This window comes from Sorex fumeus, unplaced genomic scaffold, assembly GCF_029834395.1.
Source record: "Sorex fumeus unplaced genomic scaffold, SorFum_2.1 ptg000007l, whole genome shotgun sequence".
NCBI classification, from domain to species: Eukaryota; Metazoa; Chordata; class Mammalia; order Eulipotyphla; family Soricidae; genus Sorex; species Sorex fumeus.
This window is the reverse complement of record NW_026606064.1, coordinates 47686057-47706421: the sequence shown is the minus strand read 5'-3', so window position 1 is coordinate 47706421 and position 20365 is coordinate 47686057. Positions and strand designations below refer to the sequence as shown.

General features: G+C 38.2%; 1 protein-coding gene across 16 annotated transcripts in view; it reads right to left on the bottom strand.

Moving 5' to 3' along the window:
• The window catches only part of CDC42BPA (CDC42 binding protein kinase alpha), a 309339-nt gene that overhangs the window by 95126 nt on the left and 193848 nt on the right, over nt 1-20365 (bottom strand). The window lies entirely within an intron of this gene.

Below are 20365 nucleotides of genomic sequence, written 5' to 3'. Positions count from 1 at the left end.
AGATTGAAAGATAATTTCAAAGAAGAAAGGGAAGTTCAAAAGTTCAGGTAGACAAAGTTGGCAAAACACTCCATGACACTGAAGCTAATGTCACACCACTGGCCGAGCAAGTGAAAACAGACATAGATAAATGGGACTATCTTAAACTAAGAAGCTTCTGCACCTCCAAAGAGTGACCAAAATACAAAGACAGTCTACAGAATGGGAAAGGATATTCACCGAATACACATCTGTCAAGGGGTTGATATCAAGGATATATAAATTACTGGTTGAACTCCACAAGAAGAAAACATCCAACCCAATAAAAAAAAATGGGGCAATGAAATGAACAGAAACTTTCTCAAAGAAGAAATCTGAATGGCAGAAAGGCACATGAGAAAATGCTCTAAATAATTAATCATCAGGGAGATGCAGATCAAAACCACAATGAGATACCATCTCACACCTCAGAGACTGGCCCACATCCAAAAGAACAAAAGCAACCGATGCTGGCACGGATGTGGCGAGAAAGGGACACTCCTTCACTGTTGGTGGGAATGCCAACTGGTTCAGCCCTTTTGGAAAACAGTATGGACAATTCTCAAAAAATTAGAAATTGAGCTCCCATTTAACCTAGCAATACCACTCCTGGGAATATATCCCAGAGAGGTAAAAAAGTATAGTCGAAGTGACATCTGCAATTGTTTGTTCATTGCAGCACTCTTTACTATAGCCAGAATCTGGAAAAAAACCTGAGTGCCCAAGAATAGATGACTGGTTAAAGAAACTTTGGTATATCTACATAATGGAGTACTATGTAGCTGTTAGAAAAAAATGAAGTCATGAAATTTACATACAAGTGGTACTACATGGAAAGTATCATGTTAAGCGAAATGAGTCAGAAAGAGAGGGATAGACATAGAAAGATTGCATTCAACTGGGGAACATAAAGTAACAAAATAGGAGACTAACACCCAAGAAAGGCCGAGATTAGTACCAGGAATTTTACTCCATGGCTTGGAGGTCAGCCACACATGCTAGGGGAAAAGGGATCTCAGATAGAGAAGGGAGCATCAAATAAAGGGTGTTGGGAGGATCCTCCCAGGATAGGAGAAGCATGCTGAAAGTAGACTATAGACCAAACATGATTGCCACTCAATGCTTCTTTTGCAGACCACAACACCCAAAAGGAGAGAGAGAACAAGAGGAAATGCCCTGCCACAGAGGCAGGGGGGATGGGGGAGGTGGGGGTGGGAGAGATACTGGGATCCAGAACAAGAGGAAATGCCCTGCCACAGAGGCAGGGGGGATGAGGGGGTGGGGGTGGGAGAGATACTGGGATCCATGGTGGTAGAAAATGGGCACTGGTGGAGGGATGGATATTTGATCATTGTATAATCAAAACCCAAGCACAAAAATTTGTAAGTCTACAACTGTACCTCATGGTGTTTCACTAATAAAAATCAATAAAAAAAGTTCTTCCAGGTAATGGTTAATCAATATACAGAGATTATTATTTAAGATTTCCTAATTTTTAAGATTTTTATTATATAGATTACTATTTAAGATTTCCCAAAAGTTCTTTGCCACTTTTTATATTACTTTATTGCAATCTATTTCTGGGTGTGGGGTGGGGTCTACCAAGCAGTGCTAAGGAGGCTCAGAGGTCACTTATGATGATACTAAGCCAACCAGTTTGGTGTAGCTCAAAGTCAAGACCTGAGGCTCAACTCTGGCCCTGCAGGGCCAGGAACCATCAGGGCCAGCAATGCTAAGGAACCTCTGGGTTCTCCATACCTACAGCTCTCTGGTCCTACAATGGCTATCATGACTAAATGACTGACAACAAATTCTAAATCAGAAAGAACAGGAATTTACATTTCATGACATCAAGGAATCAAAGTCTAGGAAACAATATGTCCTATTTTAAACCCAGTATTAAGGGTGTGGAAAACAAAACAAAGCAAAAAACAGTGGTAAATGTACTTTAAAGAAACCACATCAGCTTAGTCACATTTTAGAGATACAGATACATGGACACACACACACACACACACACACACACACACACTTTTTTAAATTTAAGCAAAGGCATAAATTAGGGAAGAGGGGAGAGAGTCCAAAGGGCAGAGAGTTCAAAGGGTTGGAGCACATGCTGGGCAGACACAAGACCCCAAGTATAATCCCATGGGCAGCATGAAATTTAACTTTTTTAACTTTGAGGTTAAAAAGATGGCTTTCACACACTCTAGGTGTAAAGGTAGCTCAGATAGAGAAGGGAGCACCAAATAAAGGGTGTTGAGAAGATCTGCCCAGGATGGGAGATGCATGCTGAAAGTAGACTATAGACCGAACATGATTGTCACTCAATGCCTCTTTTGCAAACCACAGCACCCAAAAGGAGAGAGAAAACAAAAGGGAGTGCCCTGCCACAGAGGCAGAGTGGGATGGGGGGATGAGAGGGGTGGGAGAGATACTGGGATCCATGGCGGTAGAAAATGGGCACTGGTGGAGGGATGGGCATTTGATAATTGTATAATCGAAACCCAAGCACAAAAATTTGTAAATCTACAACTGTACCTCATGGTGTTTCACTAATAAAATTTTTTTTTTAAAAAAAAGAAAAATCTAACAATTTTTAAAGATCAAAATAAAAAAAAATAGCTTTAACCAAATTCCTCTTCTTATGCCGTACCTAAATATGAGGCCTATTGTTTTGTTTCATTTTGTTTCCTAGAGTATATATGAAGACGTTAGGTTTGACTCCCGCCAGTGGCTCTCTGGTGGCTTCAGAGCACCGTTGATCCTAAGCAGCACCATATTACCAGCAACTCTGAGCCACCTGGAACACACAGTGGAGGCAAGGATTATCTGGAATGAGCCACAGACTCCATGGACACAGCTTGGGAAGATCCCCAACAAAACAAAAACAACTAGTCATCAATGAAGCCTTGAGAAATTTGTAGTTCTATTTTATAACTTGCTCAGAGACTGTTATGAAATGTCTACCATGCGGGAAACCCAGATTATCAAGTAGTATTCAGAGCTCTGCTAAAATAAGTCATCACAAGTCACAAGTCTTTGCACCTCCATGAAATGTTGCAGACCTCTAACTTATGCCATTTTCCAACTTTTTAATTACTTAAATAATACTTTCAGTTTGTTGGTCTGTATAGTACAGTTGGTTGTTGGGATGACAGCAGCATGAGCGATAGCACAGCGGGTAGGGCGTCTGCCTTGCACGCAGCCAACATGGCTGACCCAAGTTCGATTCCTCCGCCCCTCTCAGAGAGCCCGGCAAGCTACTGAGAGTATTCGATATGCCAGACACAGTAACAACAAAGTCTCCAATGGAGATGTTACTGGGCCCGCTCGAGCAAATCGATGATCAACGGGAGGGCCTTTACTTTTTTTTTTACTTAAAAAAACTTAAGATACCACTAAAAAAAAGCTATAGACTCATATCATTTACTGAAAGTTATTAAAAAGTCAAGTAAAATGCCAACAAATTAAGCCACTTAGAAAAATGGAAGTCTATCTAAATTTAGCATGTTTTATATAGTTATTAAAGGTCAATTAATTTTAGTAAAATTAGTAAATATGCAAAAATTACATTAAATAGATTAAAAGAAGTATATGACAACTGCAGAAGATATTCCTAGCCTGTATTGTTTGATAACATCAACAAATATTTCAAATACTAACACAAGTCATATAATAAGATAAAACCAGAATAGAATGATTCTTTTAATATAAAGTATTTGCGGTCAAGCTATCATATAAAGTAATACTTAAGGGTGACATGTCAGAAGTACTAACAAATATATTCAGAAATAATAACAACCTCTAGTACCCAGGTCTTTAAAATCTGGTGCTGGCGCCCTGCATTAAATAAACTGTAACCTGCAGGTAGCTAGCTTGGGGTGTCCAGCAGATGCACACCTAGGGTCACAGACTCACTAACATCACTGTGTATAGGGTAGGCAAAGTCAGCCACTCCTGGCAATGCAGGCACGGAAAGCTACATCCCTCCTGCATGTCCCATAGGCAACACAATGTCTCTGGGATGAGCATAAGAAACTCAAGACAAGTAAAAATGAAATACACCAGATGGATAGCTTTGGTAGGGAATAAAGAGAGTACCAAAACCAGCTGGGCCACACAGAGAGGTCCCCAATGGTAGAGGGACACAAAGCTGTAAACTGGAGAGACTCCCAGTTGGCAACAGACACAACAAGAAGTAGCACAGAACTCCACCACACTTAGTGAGCAAAGACAGTAGTCCTGAAGACTCAGCCAGTACTAACCATATATATATAAAACCTCTCAGATAGACATTAGAGTGGAAATGCATAGGATGTTTAATGATCTCAAAAAAAAAAAAAAACAAATGAAACACAAGAGGAATGACCAGAGATGAGAAAACTACAAGCTGAAATGAACTAAAGAATTTGGTAGATGAAATGAAAATTTCACTGAAAGGCCTCAGCAGCATAGTAACATTAGCTGAGACAAAATGAGTAAGGTCTAAGATGAGATGCAGAAAACCTCTAGACTAAAGCAGAATATGGGGAAAAGTCTCAAAATAAATGAACAGTAGACGAGAACTCTAGAATGAATTCAAAAGGAACAGCATAATATCAGAGTCCTAGAGACTCAGGAAAGAAATTACAATGAATAAGTATTAAAGAAATCGTTACTGAGAAGTTTCCAGAGTTTATGAGTATATACACCCACCCAGATTGGGCTGGAGCAATAGCACAGTGGGTAAGGCATTTGCCTTGCACACGGCTGACATAGCCGACCCTGGTTCGATTCCTCTGCCCCTCTCAGAGAGCCTGGCAAGCAACCGAGAGTATCTTGCCCGCATGGCAAAGTCTGGCAAGCTCCCCGTGACGTATTCAATATGCCAAAAACAGTAACAACAAGTCTCATAATTTGTTTTCAAACGTTACCGGTGCCTGCTCAAGCAAATCAATGAACAACGGGAGAACAGTGTTACAGTGCTACACCCAGATTAAAGAGTTTGAAGGGTATCAGCAAGAATAAACCAGAATAAAAAGACTCCAAGACACATTATAATCAATATGACAAAAGCAACAGATATAGAATAGCTAAAGCAGTGAGATAAAAGAAGGAAATTACATATGAAAGAATGCCCTTAAGATTTACAGAAAATTTATCAGATGACACCCTTTGGAAGACAATGGTAGAATTTAGTTTTTTTTTTTTAAACAAATACACAAAACTCAATGAAATGAAATGAACAGTTCAGCAAGAATCCTTAGACTCTTTTAAAAATTTTATTTTTTTTAATTGAATCACTGTGGTAGATCCTTCTAAAGTTGTTCATGATTAGATTTAAGTCATTACAGTCTTCTAAAACCCTTCCCACCAGCGGTGTACATTTCCCAGCACCAGTGTCCCCAGTCCCCCTCCCATCACCCACCACCACCCCCCTCCTCCTGCACCTCCTGCCTCCCTCCTGCCTCTCTTCCTTTTGGGCATTGTGATTTGCAATACAGATACTGGAAGGTTATCAGGAATATCCCTTTACCTACTTTTAGCACTCAGTTCTTGTCCAATGTGATCATTTACAGCTATTATTGTCATATTGGTCCCTTCTCTATCTTACCTACCTTCTCCCCATCCCTTATCCCCCCTCCCAAGCACACACACTTTTAGCTGATTCCAACCATTGCTTAGTCAGACTCTTGTTAAGATTTGAAGGAACAACAAAGAACTTCATGGATAAGTAACAGCTCAGGAACTTGAACTGAAACCATTCTCACAAGAATTTAAGAAACCACTTTAAGACAAGGGGGAAAAAATACACTCAACTTTTATTAAAAAAAAAAACAGATGACACAAAACTTCATTAACAATCTCACTCAATGTCAACAGCCGAAATGCACCAATTAAGAAACAGACAGTGGAAGAATGGATTAGACAACTGAATTTAACCTTTTGCTGCCCTCAAGAAACATACTTGGATGGTAAAGACAAACATGGACTAAAAGTAAAAGGTTGGAAGACAGTATTTTAAGCAAACTCCTACAAAAGGCCAGGTGCTGACACTGGTATCAGACAACATCAACTTTAGGACTAAAAAAGTTATGAGACAGAGAAGCTGATTTCTTAATGATCAAGGGCTATCATATGTATGTCAGGAATAATTCATACACCTAAACATCTATGCATCTAACAAGGGACCTACAAAATACTGAAAACAACTGCTAATAGATTTGAAGGAAGACATTGAGAGCAACACAATAATAATTGAAGACTTAAATTCCACTGTCACCACTGATAGATCAACTAGATTAAAACTCAGCAAGGAAATAATGTATTAGAAGGAAGAAAGAGAAGAGCATGGCATAGTAGACATATGAAAGCAGCACTGTAGCACTGTCTTCCCATTGTTCATTGATTTGCTCAAGCGGGCCCAGTAATGTCTCCATTGTGCGACTTTGTTGTTACTGTGTTTGTCATATCGAACACGTCACAGGGAACTTGCCAGGCTTTGCTTTGCAGGCAAGATACTCTCAGTAGCTTGCCAGGCTCTCAGAGAGGGGCAGAGAAGTCAAACCCTGGTCGGCCTGGTTGGCCGCACACAAGGCAAACACCCTACCCACTGCCCAAAGCTGAATACACATTCTACTCCAATGTACACAGGACATTCTCTACGACAGAACATGTTCTGAGCCACAAAACGTACCGTCATAAGGTAAAGAGGACAGAAACTGACTAAGTATCTTTTCAGACCATGATGCACTTCAAATGGAAGTTAACCACAAACAAAATTGGAGAGATAATTTAAACACCTGGAAATTAAACAGCTCACTAGCACAGCGGGTAGGGCGTCTGCCTTGCACGCAGCCAACATGGCCGACCCGAGTTCGATTCCTCCGCCCCTCTCGGAGAGCCTGGCAAGCTACCGAGAGTATTCGATATGCCAGACACAGTAACAACAAAGTCTCCAATGGAGACGTTACTGGGCCCGCTCGAGCAAATCGATGATCAACGGGAGGGCCTCAGGGGGGCCTCTACTACTAAAAAACCAGTGAGTCAGAGGAAACCAAAAGAAAAAAATCAAAAGATTCATGAAAACAAATGAGAGTGACCACACCAGCAGCCAGAACTTGTGGGGACACAGCAAAAGCAGTGTTAAGAGGAGAGTTCACATCTATGCAGCATTCATCAGGAAAGAAGAAAGGGACCACTTAAGTAACCTAACTGCACAACTTAAGGAACTGATAAATGATCAAAGCAGACAAGAGGAAGGAAATAATAAAACAGAGCAGAAATGAATGAACTGTTACTGAAACACACACACACACACATACATACACACACACACACACTACAAAAGGTTAATAAAACCATGAGCTAATTCTTTGAGAAATAAACAAGATCTTTATACCTCTAGCCGACTTACAAAGAGAGAGATCTCTAATTAACCAAATCAGAAATGAAAGAGGTGATGTCACAACAGATACCACAGAAATTAAAAGAATTATTAGCGATTACGTTGAAAATCTTAATGTCATAAAAAATGTGAGAACCTAAAAGAAATGAATAAATTCTTGGACACCTATAACCTCCCAAATCCGAACAAAGATGACATGAAATTCTAAACAGATCTATCAGTATCTAGGAAATTGAAATAGTAATCATAAATCTACCCTCAAACAAAAGACCAGGCCCTGATGGGTTTTTCCAAACCTTTAAAGAGAGCTACTGCCAATACTTTTCAGGTTATTTCAGGAAATTGAAGAAACAGAAACACTCCCAGTTTCTAGGAAGCAAACATTGCCCTGATTCCAAAAGAAGACAGAAACAGCACAGAAAAAAAGGACAGTTACAGACCTATATCCCTGATGAAGATGCAAAAACCCTCAACAAAATACTAATAAATAGAACCCTGTTAACAAATGATCAAAAAGTACATACACCATGACCAAATAGGATTCATGCCTGGCATGCAAGAACGATTTAACTTGTGTAAGTCAACTGTGTGAAAAACATCAATGCAAGGGAAAAAAAAAAGATGTTCATATCAATAGTGTGGAAAAAGCATTTGATAAGATTCAATATCCATTCAGGATTAAAAAAAAAACCGTCAAAGAAATGGGAATTGATGGAATGTTCCTACAAACAGTCAAGGTTTTTTTTTAAAGTGAAGGGAACCATTTTTTTGATGAGCTTGTTGGCCATCTGTTGATTTTCCTCAGTGAAGTTCCTACTCATTTTCTCTCGAGAGGAAAAAAATGAACGCTTTCTAGTGCCATGCACAAAAGTCAAATCAAAATCGATTAAAGCTCTTGATAACAGACCTGAATCCATAAGTTACATAGAGGAAAATATAGATAGAATTCTCTATGATATCAAAGATAGAGGCCTCTTTAAGAATGACCCTTCATTTACCAAGCAAGTGGAGATAAGAAAAGCAAATGGGGCTACATTAAATTAAGCAGCTCTGTACCTCAAAGGATATTATGACCAGAATACAAAGACAGTCCCAAGACTAGGAAAAATTGTTTGCCAACCACACACCTAATAGAGGGTTAATATTTAAGGTATATAAAGCAATAGTAGAATCAAAAATGGAAAGAAGAGATGAAAAGAAACTTCCTCCAAGAAGTACAAATAGCCAAAAGGTATACAAAGTCATCAGGGAAATATAATTCAAAACAATATAATTCACACCATAGAGAATGGCACTCATCAAAAAGAACAACCAGCACCAGAGTTGAAGGGGAAAAAGAAACTCTAGTTCACTACTGGTGGAAACGTTGACTTGGTCCAACCTCTTTTGAAGATAATATAGACATTCCTCAAAGAACTAAGAACTGAGGGCCAGAGAGATAGTACAGCAGCTGCAGGGCACTTGCCTTACATGCAGTCAATCAGGTTTGATCCCCAGTAACTCATATGGTACCCTGTGCCCACCAAGAGGGATCTCAGAGCACAGAGCCAAGAGTAAGCTCTGAGCACTCCATGTGTGGCATAAAACAACAACCACAAAAAGTCCTTAGGAATTAAATCTCTGTAAGATGCAATAATTCTATTTCTGAGAATAAACCCAAAGGATCAAAAGCGAAATGCAGAAAAGAGTTACGAGAGACAGAAAGTCATTTCAGGGAATATGTACATTAGGAAGAAATCACACTTCTAAATATTTATGCAACTCATGATGGGTTATTATAATATAACTAATACACTTGAAGGAATACGTTGACAGTACCACAACAGTATTTCAAGACTTCAACACAGTTCTATCACATGTATTTAGTTCAACTAGACTAAAATATAACAAGAAAGGAAAGAGGCTTAGTGAACATTCACATATATATGGTTTTTCTTCACCAAAAAGTTGAACATTCTTCTCCAGTGCACATTAGACAATCTTCAAGACAGACCATGTGCTGGCTTACAAAACATCACAAATCACACAATCACAAATCATCCTGTTAATCGTCGATTGCCTCAAGCAGGCCCCAGTAACGTCTCCTTCATCCTAGCCCCGAGATTATATTCAAGGCTCTTTTAGGAGAATGAGACCCATCATTGTTACTGGTATTTGGCATATTGGGTACGCCACAGGGAGTTTGCCAGACTCTGCCGTGTGGGCACGTTACATTCGGTAGCCTGCCAGTTTGTCCAAAGTAGGAATGAGATAATAAGATGTCATAATAAGATGTCATAATAAGATGTCATAATAAGATGTCCAGTGCACATTAGACAATCTTCAAGACAGACCATGTGCTGGCTTACAAAACATATTTCCTATAAAATCAAGAGGAGAAAGACTACCAACTGTATTTTCAGACCATGATTCACTGAAAGCAGAAGTTAATCACAAACAAAAATACTCAAACACTTAGAACTTAACTCACTACTGAAAACCAGTAGGTCAAAGAGAAAAATCAAAAGATTTCTGGAAACAAACAAGAGTGAAGATAAAAGCTACTGAAACATATAGAACACAGCAAAAATTCACAGCAATGCAAGCATTCATTACGAAGAAAGAGCACACATAACACCATAGCTTATGTAACTAGAAAAAGACTAACAAAAGGAACCCAAAGCAAGCAAAAGAATGGAAATAACAAAGTTTACAGCAGAAATTAATATAAATGAATAAAAAATTTCAAAAAAATCAACAAAACCAAGAGCTGGTTCTTTAAAAAGAGAAACAAAATCAACAAACCATTAACAAGACCCACAAAGAAAAAAAGAGAGAAAACCCTAGTAAACTAATTCAGAAATGAAAGGGGAGAATCATAACAGATATCACAGAAACTCAAACGATCACCAGAGATTACTATGAAAATCTTATGGCACAAAACTGGAGAATCTAGAAGAACTGCGTAAAATTCTGGACTGACTCCTATAACCTCCCATAGTGGAACCAAGAAGAAACAAAAGCACCTGATCTGACCAATTACTATCAAGAAAATAAAATTAGTAATCTAAATCTCCCCCCAAACAAAAACGCAGGCACAGATAGTTTCTCTAGTGAGTTCTTTTAAACCTTTAAAGATGACAGACACTTAATCCTGCAAAGCTTTTTCAGAAATATGAAAAAACAGAAACTTTCCCAAAGAGTTTCTACTAGGCAAGTATTACCCTGATACCAAAAGTAGACACAGACATCAAATATAGACCTATGTCCTGATAAACATATATGCAGAGATCCTCAACAGAATATTAGCAAGCCAAATCCAGCAGTACATCAAAAAGATCATAACCATGAACAAATAGGATTCATCCTTGGAATGAAAGGACAGTTTTATATACATAAGTCAATCAATAAAATACAGCATGTCAATATGAGAAATAATAAAAGTCTTATGAGCATAGATGTAGAGGAAGCACTTGACAAGATCCAGCCTCAAGTCATGACAAAAACTCTCAGTAAAATAAGAGTCAAAGAAACTTTTCATGACATAGCTAAAATCATTTACCAGAATTTCACAGTAAATATTGTACTTTTAATGGTGAGAAACTGAAAACTTTTCATATCAAGTATAAGACAAGATTGTCCACAAACCACTACTATTAAATATAGCATCAGAAGTCCTTGCCATAGTAAATAGGCAAGAAATAGATATTAAAGGTATCCAGATCAAGAAAAAAGAAATCCAACTCTCACTATATGCAGAAGACATGATACTATACTTGAAAACCCAAAAGACTCAAAGGGGAAAAACTAGAGACAATAGATTTGTATAAGAAAGTGGCAGTCCACAAAATCAATATGCAGAAATCCCAGTTTTTTAAAAGAAAATAGTGAAAAAGAAAAGAATTTTAAAAAAAGATACCATTCACAATTGTTCCTCAAAAAACCAAATACCGAGGAATCAGCTTAGCAAAAGGGGTGAAGAACTATAAAAGGAAAAGAAACTAGAGACTATAAAACTATATAACACTATGAAAAGGAATTAAAAAAAAAAAGGAAATGGAAGCAAATTTCATGTTTATGGCTTGGCAGGATTAATATTGTTAAAATGACAATCTTGCCCAACTCATCATACAAACTCAATTCAATCCTTATAAAAATATTCATGAAACTTTTTAAAGACATAGATCAAACACTGTTGAAATTTATACAGAACAACACCACCACAACCTCAAATAACCAAAGCAATAAAGAAGACAGACGGCTTCTCCTTCCCCAATTTCAAACTGTACTCTAAGTCTGTAGTGATCAAACAGTGTGGTACTAGAATAAGAACAGACTTTCGTATCAACTTTGCAAATTTTCATACAGTGAGTAAATTCTCAGTAATAAGCAAAGCATTACCCACATCATTGCCATTCTTATGATTTCTGACCAATGTAAGTAAACTTGTGTTTTCAAATGACAAAAGCTTTTGTGAAGGTTGTTCTACTTTCTTAACAATCGTAAGAATTCTTTCCCCACGCCCTGATGGTTGTATCAAAGCTTACAATAGTATTACTTTTTTAGTCTTACAATGATACTACATAACACCCACCACCTAATACACTCCACCATTCCTAGGTCCCGTACACCTACCATCACAACCCTGCAGGGTCTCCTCAGTTCTGTAGGCAGTATTTCTTTTCATTGGAAACTGTCTTTTATCCTGTTTTCTTCCTTTGTACTACATATAACTGATAAAGTTTGGTGTTTCTCCTTCTGATCCACTTTGCTTAGCATTAAACCCTCCATTTTCACTCCAATTATAGCAAAAGACAAAGTTTTATCTTTTCTTATAGCCAAGTAGTATTTTAGTGAGCATATATATATCACACTTTTATTACTCATTCCTTGATGTTGAGTATGTGGGTTGTTTTCATATCTTGGCTATTGTAAATAACATTACAGGATGAACATAGGTGAGTAACTATCTTTATAAATCACTTTTTTGGGATTGATGCCAAGAAGTGGAATTGCAGCGTTACATGGAAGTTTTAAATAAATTTTTAAAAGAGTTTTCCATATTGTTTTTCTAGATACTAAACAACAGTTCCACTAATAGTGAATGAGAGTTCTTTTCTGTCACAACGATATCAGCAATTTTCCTTTCCAAGTCTTATATATATCTCACTGGTGTGACCTATAGTGACCTATATGTCTCACTGTGATTTGCATTTCCCTGAATCAGTAACAACAAAAGCTTTTTCATATACCTGTTGGCTATCTGTATGTTCTTTTTGATAAGAAGTCTTCATATACTTTTTCCCATTTTTAAATGAGGATTTTTAAAAGTTTTAAAATTTTAATATTTGCTATTATTGAGCTTTGTATGCTTTATCGAACGTGGATAGTAATCTATTGTCAGATGTGTGGTGTGCAATTACTTTTTCTGATTTATTGGGTGTGGCGTTATTTTAGCTGTTGTTACCTTCACAGTACAAAAACTTTTAAAGTTTGATTTCATCCCATTTGCTTAAGTTTGCCTTTTTGTTCTTTGCTAATGGAGTTGAATCATTTGAAGACATTCTGAGATCAATACTATGAAAAATGTACCTGTTATTCTTATTTTAGAGACCTGAGTTTCATATCAAGGTCTTTAACACATTTTTAATTAATTTTTATGTTTGATGTAATAGGGGTTTGGTTCCAATCTTTTGCATGTAATTAACTAATATTCCCTAGCATAGTAGGTAGGGCATTTGCCTTGCATGCGGCCTAACTGAGTTCAATTTCTCCACCTCTCTCAGAGAGCCCGGCAAGCTACCAAGAGTATACCAACCGCGTGTCAAAGCCTGAAAAGTGACCTGTGACGTATCTGATATGCCCGGCAAGCTACCAAGAGTATACCACCTGTGTGTCAAAGCCTGAAAAGCGACCTGTGACGTATCTGATATGACAAAAACAGTAAACAAGTCTCACAATGGAGACGTTACTGGTGCCCAAACAAGCAAATTGATGAACAACAGGAGGACAGTACTACAGTACTATAGTGCTATCCTTGCTTCAATCAATGCACTTAACCATCCATTCATCTGATGGCTTACCTCTTGGATTTCAATTCTATTTCACTGCTTTGAGCCTGCCTTTTAGTCAGCATTACAATTTTATTGAGCTGGAGCGATACCACAGCGAGTACAGCATTTGCCTTGCATGCAGCAGATCCAGGTTCGATTATTCTGCCCCTCTCGGAGAGCCCAGCAAGCTACCGAGAGTATCCTGCCCACATGGTAGAGTCTGGCAAGCTTCCTGTAGCGTAATCTATATGCCAAAAACAGTAACAACAAGTCTCACAATGGAGACATTAATGGTGCCTGCTCGAGCAAATCGATGAACAACGGGAGGACAGTGCTACAGTTCTACAATTTTATTATAGCTCTACAGTAAATTTTAAAGGTATTTGGAGAGCCCAGCAAGCTACCGAGAGTATGCTGCCCACATGGTAGAGTCTGGCAAGCTTCCTGTAGCGTAATCTATATGCCAAAAACAGTAACAACAAGTCTCACAATGGAGACATTAATGGTGCCTGCTCGAGCAAATCGATGAACAACGGGAGGACAGTGCTACAGTTCTACAATTTTATTATAGCTCTACAGTAAATTTTAAAGGTATTTAATGCCTCCATCTCCCCCTCTTCCCCAGAACTGCTTTTGTTATACAATTATTTTACCTATTTAGTTAATTGTAACAGTATTTTTTTTATATGCCCTTAAGAAATACCATGGGATTCTGATAGGGATTGCCTTGAATATGTATAGTGCTTTGGGTAGGGTAGACATCCCAAAGATGTTAATTATTCCAATCCATTAACAAAGAATGTGTTTTCATTTCCTTGTGTCCTCTATTTTTTTAATGGTGATTAACAGTTTTCAATAAACTTCTTTACCTCCTAGGCACTTGAATTTGTGACACAATTATAAATAGAATATTGTAAAATTTCTTTCTTGTCACTATCAATTTTGTACATCAAAATATAACTAGCTAGAGATTTATATAGCACAGGGGTTAAGAAGGCACGTGCCTTACATGCAGCTAACCCCTGTTCAATCCCAGCAATGTCATTGTCTACCTCACACCTCTTTGTATCATTAGAAACAGACCTGGAGGAACCAAAGCACCACAGGGTATGATCCTGAAAGCACTCAAATGCTGCTTCAGGGACTGAGTAGTATCACATCCTTGGGCCCTCACATAGAGAAATAGGGGTAGTTGGCCCAAAATTGACCAGAGGGGCCCCTGGACAACCTGAGCACAACTTGAGAGATATCTCCCTCCTAAGCCTTGCCCCAAATGCAACACATTTCTATTCACTGATTTTGCAGTCTGATGCTTTATAGATTGTTTTCAGAAGTTTTGAGGTGAAGTCTTAAGGGTTTTCTACATATATATCATATGTAAGTAACAATAGCTTCATTTCTTTTTTTCAGTTTTATTTCTGTAAATTTCTCTTTATGAATAATTTTTATGGCTAAAACTTCCAATACTACAATAAGTAATAGTGGGGAAAGTAGACTTTGTCTTGTGCCTGATCTTAGAAGAAATGCTTAAGTTTTTATATTTGCCAAGTATGATATTAAGTATGGGTTTGTGATGTGCATGTTTGGGTCATACCTGGAAGTGCTCAAGGATCACTCCTGGCAGACTCAGAGGAATATATGTAGTGCCAGGGACTGAACCTGGGTAGGCTGAATGCAAAGGTATCCACTTTTGCTCTAGGTTCAACTTGTATATATTTAATCATCCCTGTATCCCCTGGGATAAATTCCACTTATTTACAGTTTTTTATATACTTATGCACTGCTGAATTAAGCCTAATAAGATCATATAAGGAAATATGGTTATTTATGTTCATCAGGAATGTTCTATATATATTTTGTGATGTCTTTCTGCTTTTTGGTGGTCACTGTCATGGTCCTCCCATTGTTCATTGATTTGTTCATGGGCCCAGTAACGTCTCCATCATGAGACTTGTTACTGTGTTTGGCATATTGAATATGTCATGGGTAGCTTGCCAGGCTTTGCAGTGCAGGTGAGATACTCTCCGTAGCTTGTCGGGCTCTCTGAGAGGGAAGAAGGAATCGAACCCGGCTTGGCCAGGCTGTCTTCGCGCAAGGCAAATGCTCTTTAGGCAATATTAGCCTCATAAAAACAGTTTGGGGGATTCCTATTTCTTCAACTCTCTGAAAGAGCTTGTTAAGTTAGTGTCTGTTGTGGATGTTTGGAAAAACTCACTAGTGAACTGTCTGGAACAGGACTTTTGTTTTGGTGAAAATTTTTTATTACTATTGCAATTTTCATGTCACAGTTCAGATTTTCTACTTCCTCCTGATTCAGTCTTGGAAGATAGTGAATGCTAAAAATGAAGTTGTCTAGGTTCTCCAAACTAGTGACATAAAGTTGTTCACTCTAATTCTGAATGACTTTTGGGTATTTCTATGGTGTCTGTTCAATTCTAATCCAATTTATCCATTTTCTCTCTTTTTCACTCAATCTATTTAAAAGGTTTTCAATCTTCTTTTGAAATATCAGAGCTTAGTTTTTTTTTTACATTTGTATTGTTTTTGACTTGTATATCATGGATATCGACTCTAATTTTTTTTATTATTTCCTGCATTTGAAATTTTTGGATGTGATACGTATTTTTAAATGAATTTAAAGTAATTTATCTTTAAGAGACTTTATTCTTAAACACTTTGATTGCTTTTATTTCTATACACACCTATATTTCATTATTATAGCCCATGTATTTCATGGTGTTATTTTTTGTGGTTGATAAAAAAACACCTAAATTAAATTTATGAAATTTGAATCCTTGAGCTGAAATCACTAAAATACAAAGGCAAACACACTTTGAAGGGAGGTAGAGGGTCACCTGATGAATCATGAAACCCAAGTCACTTTCCCCAGACAGGTGACACCCTATTTGGAACCATTATTGTGGGACTCTGACAAAGAAGACTAGTTGTGGAACAGGGGTTAAGAAACAATAGGTGCTAATGGATCTGTGAGGAAATAAAACCCACCTTTTGGCCTCTTCAGAATGCTTTGTGCTAAACTAGATAACTGGCTGGGTATATTGGATCACAGAAAAAATAGAAAAACTTTCTGTGACTGTAAACAATAAGGAAAAGGCAAAATGTCTGCACCTCAAAAGATACAGTGACCAGAATACAAAGACAATCTACAGAATGGGAAAGGATATTTACCCAATATCCATCTGATAAGGGGTTGATATCAAGGATATACAAAGCACTGGTTGAACTCCACAAGAAGAAAATATCTAGCCCTATCAAAAAATGGGGTGATAAAATGAACAGAAACTTTTCCAAAGAAATCTGAATGGCTAAAAGACACATGAGAAAATGCTCTACATCACTAATCATCAGGGAGATGCAGATCAAAACAACAATGAGATATCATCTCACATCACAAAGACTGGCCCATATCCACAAGAACAAAAGCAACCTGTGTTGGCGTGGATGTGGCGAGAAAGGGACTCCCCTTCACTGCTGTTGGGAATGCCGACTGCTTCAGCCCATTTGGAAAACAGTATGGTCAATTCTCAAAAAATTAGAGATTGAGCTCTCATTTGACCCAGCTATACCACTCCTGGGAATATATTCTGGAGAGGCAAAAAAGTACAGTCGAAATGACATTCACACTTCTATGTTCATTGTTGCACTATTCACAATAGCCAAAATCTGGAAAAAACCCGAGTGCCCGAGAACAGATGACTGGTTAAAGAAACTTTGGTACATCTACACAATGGAGTACTATGCAGCTGTTAGAAAAGATGTAGTCGTGAAATTTACATATAAGTGGTACTACACGGAAAGTATCATGCTAAGTGAAATGAGAAAGGGAGGGACAGACATAGAAAGACTGCATTTATCTGGAAAATGTAAAGTAACAAAATAGGAGACTAACACCCAAGAATAGCCGAGATAAGTACCAGGAGGTTCACTCCAAGACTTGGAAGCCAGCTGCACAAGCTAGGGGAAAAGGCAGCTCAGATAGACAAGGGAGATGCATGCTGAAAGTAGACTACAGACTGAACATGACTGCCACTCAATGCCTCTTTTGCAAACCACAGCACCCAAAAGGAGAGAGAAAACAAAAGGGAATGCCTTCCACAGGGGTGAGGTGGGATGGGGGATTGGGGGTGGGAGGGATACTGGGAGCATTGGAGGTGGAGAATGGGCACTGGTGGAGGGATGGGTACACAGTCCCTGTATAACTGAAACCCGGTCACGGTCATGGTCCTCCCGTTGTTCATCGATTTGCTCGAGCAGGCCCAGTAACGTCTCCATTGGAGACTTTGTTGTTACTGTGTTTGGCATATCAAATACATCACGGGTAGCTTGCCAGGTTCTGCCGTGCGGGCGAGATACTCTTGGTAGCTTGCTGAGCTCTCCGAGAGGGGCGGAGGAATAGAACTCGGGTCAGCCATATTGGCTGCGTGCAAGGCAAACGCCCTACCGCTGTGCTATAGCTCCAGCCCATGCATGCAGCCAACTGAAACCCAAGCACAAAAAATTGTAAGTCTACAACTGTACCACATGGTGTTTCACTAATAAAAATTTTTTAAAAAGGCAGAATGTATCAAATTTTTTTGTAGTGAGTAAAGATTATGAAAATGAAAACAGCACTTAAAAAATAGCTTACGTGGTGATATGTAGTAACAGTCTAAGAAAACACCTTTTCTCAGACCGAAGCAGGGGCATCATAATGTTCTGTTCTCAGAACTGACAAGGCAATATGATATATAAAGGCCCACTTACCTCCTTCCCCCTTATGTTTTTTTAAAATTATTATTTTTGAGCACTACAAACCCATTCATGATTGGATTTCAGTCATACAGTATTCCAACATCCATCCCTCCACAAGTGTATAAGGGATTAATATCAAGGATATACAAGACACTGGTTAAACTTTACAAGAAAACATTCAATCCCATCAGAAAATGAGGCGATGAAATGAACAGAAATTTTCTCAAAGAAGAAATTTGAATGGCACATGAAAAAATGCTCTTCATCACTAATAATCAGAGAGATGCATATTAAAACAACGATTCAACTCACACCACAGATAATGGCACACATCCATTAAAAAAAAAAAAAGCAAGCGGTGTTGGTGTGGATGTGGAGAGAAAGGGACTCTCCACAGCCAACCGGTCCAGCCTTTTTGGAAAATAATATGGACACTTTGATATGTTTTGAGTTTCTTTCTTGTTCTTTTTTGCTTGAGATGTGAGTTCAGTTTTGAGATTAACTTCTCTATAGTTCAACTTAATAGTTTAACTTACTTTCATAGTTTAATTTCATTTGTTTCCTGTAAATACCTGTATTGCTACGAATTACTGTCTTCTTACTACAGCTTTTACAATGTTCCATATGTTCTGGAAGCTTATATATTCTTACTATTTCTTATTTCCAAGAACAGTTATTTCTTCTCAGACTTCCACTTTGAGCCAATTGCTGAATAGTATGTTGTTCATTTTCCAAGCATTTGAATTTTTTCCAAGATTTTGTGTTTTAAAACATCGCAGGTGAGAAGTTACTTGATATGATTTTTATTTTCTTGATTTCATGAATACTTGCTTAGTGTCCCTGAGAATGTGGTCTATCCTGGAGAATATCCTTTGAGCAACAGAGAGGAATGCATGTTTATTTAGCTTTGAAGGATGGAGCACTATATACATGTCTACTAAGCTCTTTCATTTCTTCCTATGAGACTAATGTTTCCTTATTCTTTCTACAAGGCTGGACCCTCCTTCACTGCTGGTGGGAATGCCGAGTGGTTCAGCCCTTCTGGAAAACAGTATGGACGATTCTCAAAAAATTAGAAATTGAGCTCCCACTTGACCCAGCAATTCCACTCCTGGGAATATACCCCGGAGAGGCAAAAAAGTATAGTCGAAGCGACATCTGCAGTTGTCTGTTCATTGCAGCACTGTTTACAGTAGCTAGAATCTGGAAAAAACCTGAGTGCCCAAGAACAGATGACTGGTTAAAGAAGCTTTGGTACATCTACACAATGGAATACCATGTAGCTGTCAGAAAGGATGAAGTCATGAAATTTACATACAAGTGGTACTACATGGAAAGTATCATGCTAAGTGAAATGAGTCAGAAAAAGAGGGACAGACATAGAAAGATTGCATTCATCTGGGGAACATAAAGTAACAAAACAGGAAACTAACACCCAAGAATAGCCGAGATAAGTACCATGATTAAGTTTCTTGACATACAGATCCCTTGATCATTATATAATGGCCATATATGTCTCAGTACATTATTTTGTTTGATGCCTACTTTGTCAGATATAAGTATGACAATCCCAGACATTTTTAGGCTATATCTTGCCTGGATTTCAACCATGTATTTATCATGAAGTTCAAGCATGTCTGTAAGAATGAGGATTTATTTTTCAGATCTATCCAGCAGTTTTTGCCTTTTGATGGGTGAATTTATATCAATGACATTAAGCAAAATTATTAAATAAGGGAATTTACTACATTCTTTCATAGGATTTGGGGTATTTATTTATTAGTTATTTATTTTTTCTTAACTTCTCCTATACTTTGGTATTTGCCTTTTATGTATTGATCAGATTCATTTACCTATTCTTGTTTGTGCCTTCTATATCTTTCTTAAGAATAATATGCAAGAGAAAGCCGGTTTTCAACCCCTGATCTGCATGGGACGGGCACAGAGGCCCAGCTCTGGGCAACAAAGCTGAACGGCTCCAATTCCAAACAGGAGACGTTCTCAACTCCTCGCCCAGTGCCAGGGACTTTTTCCGGAGCCGCGGCCGCTGACGCAGCCGCGAAATATTTTCCCACTACGTATGCCATAGGAACCATAGGCTACCTTCTTAGATGGAAACTTCTCTATTTTAGCTCAGCCAATAGAAACACAGTAGCCAATAACTCACAAGCCT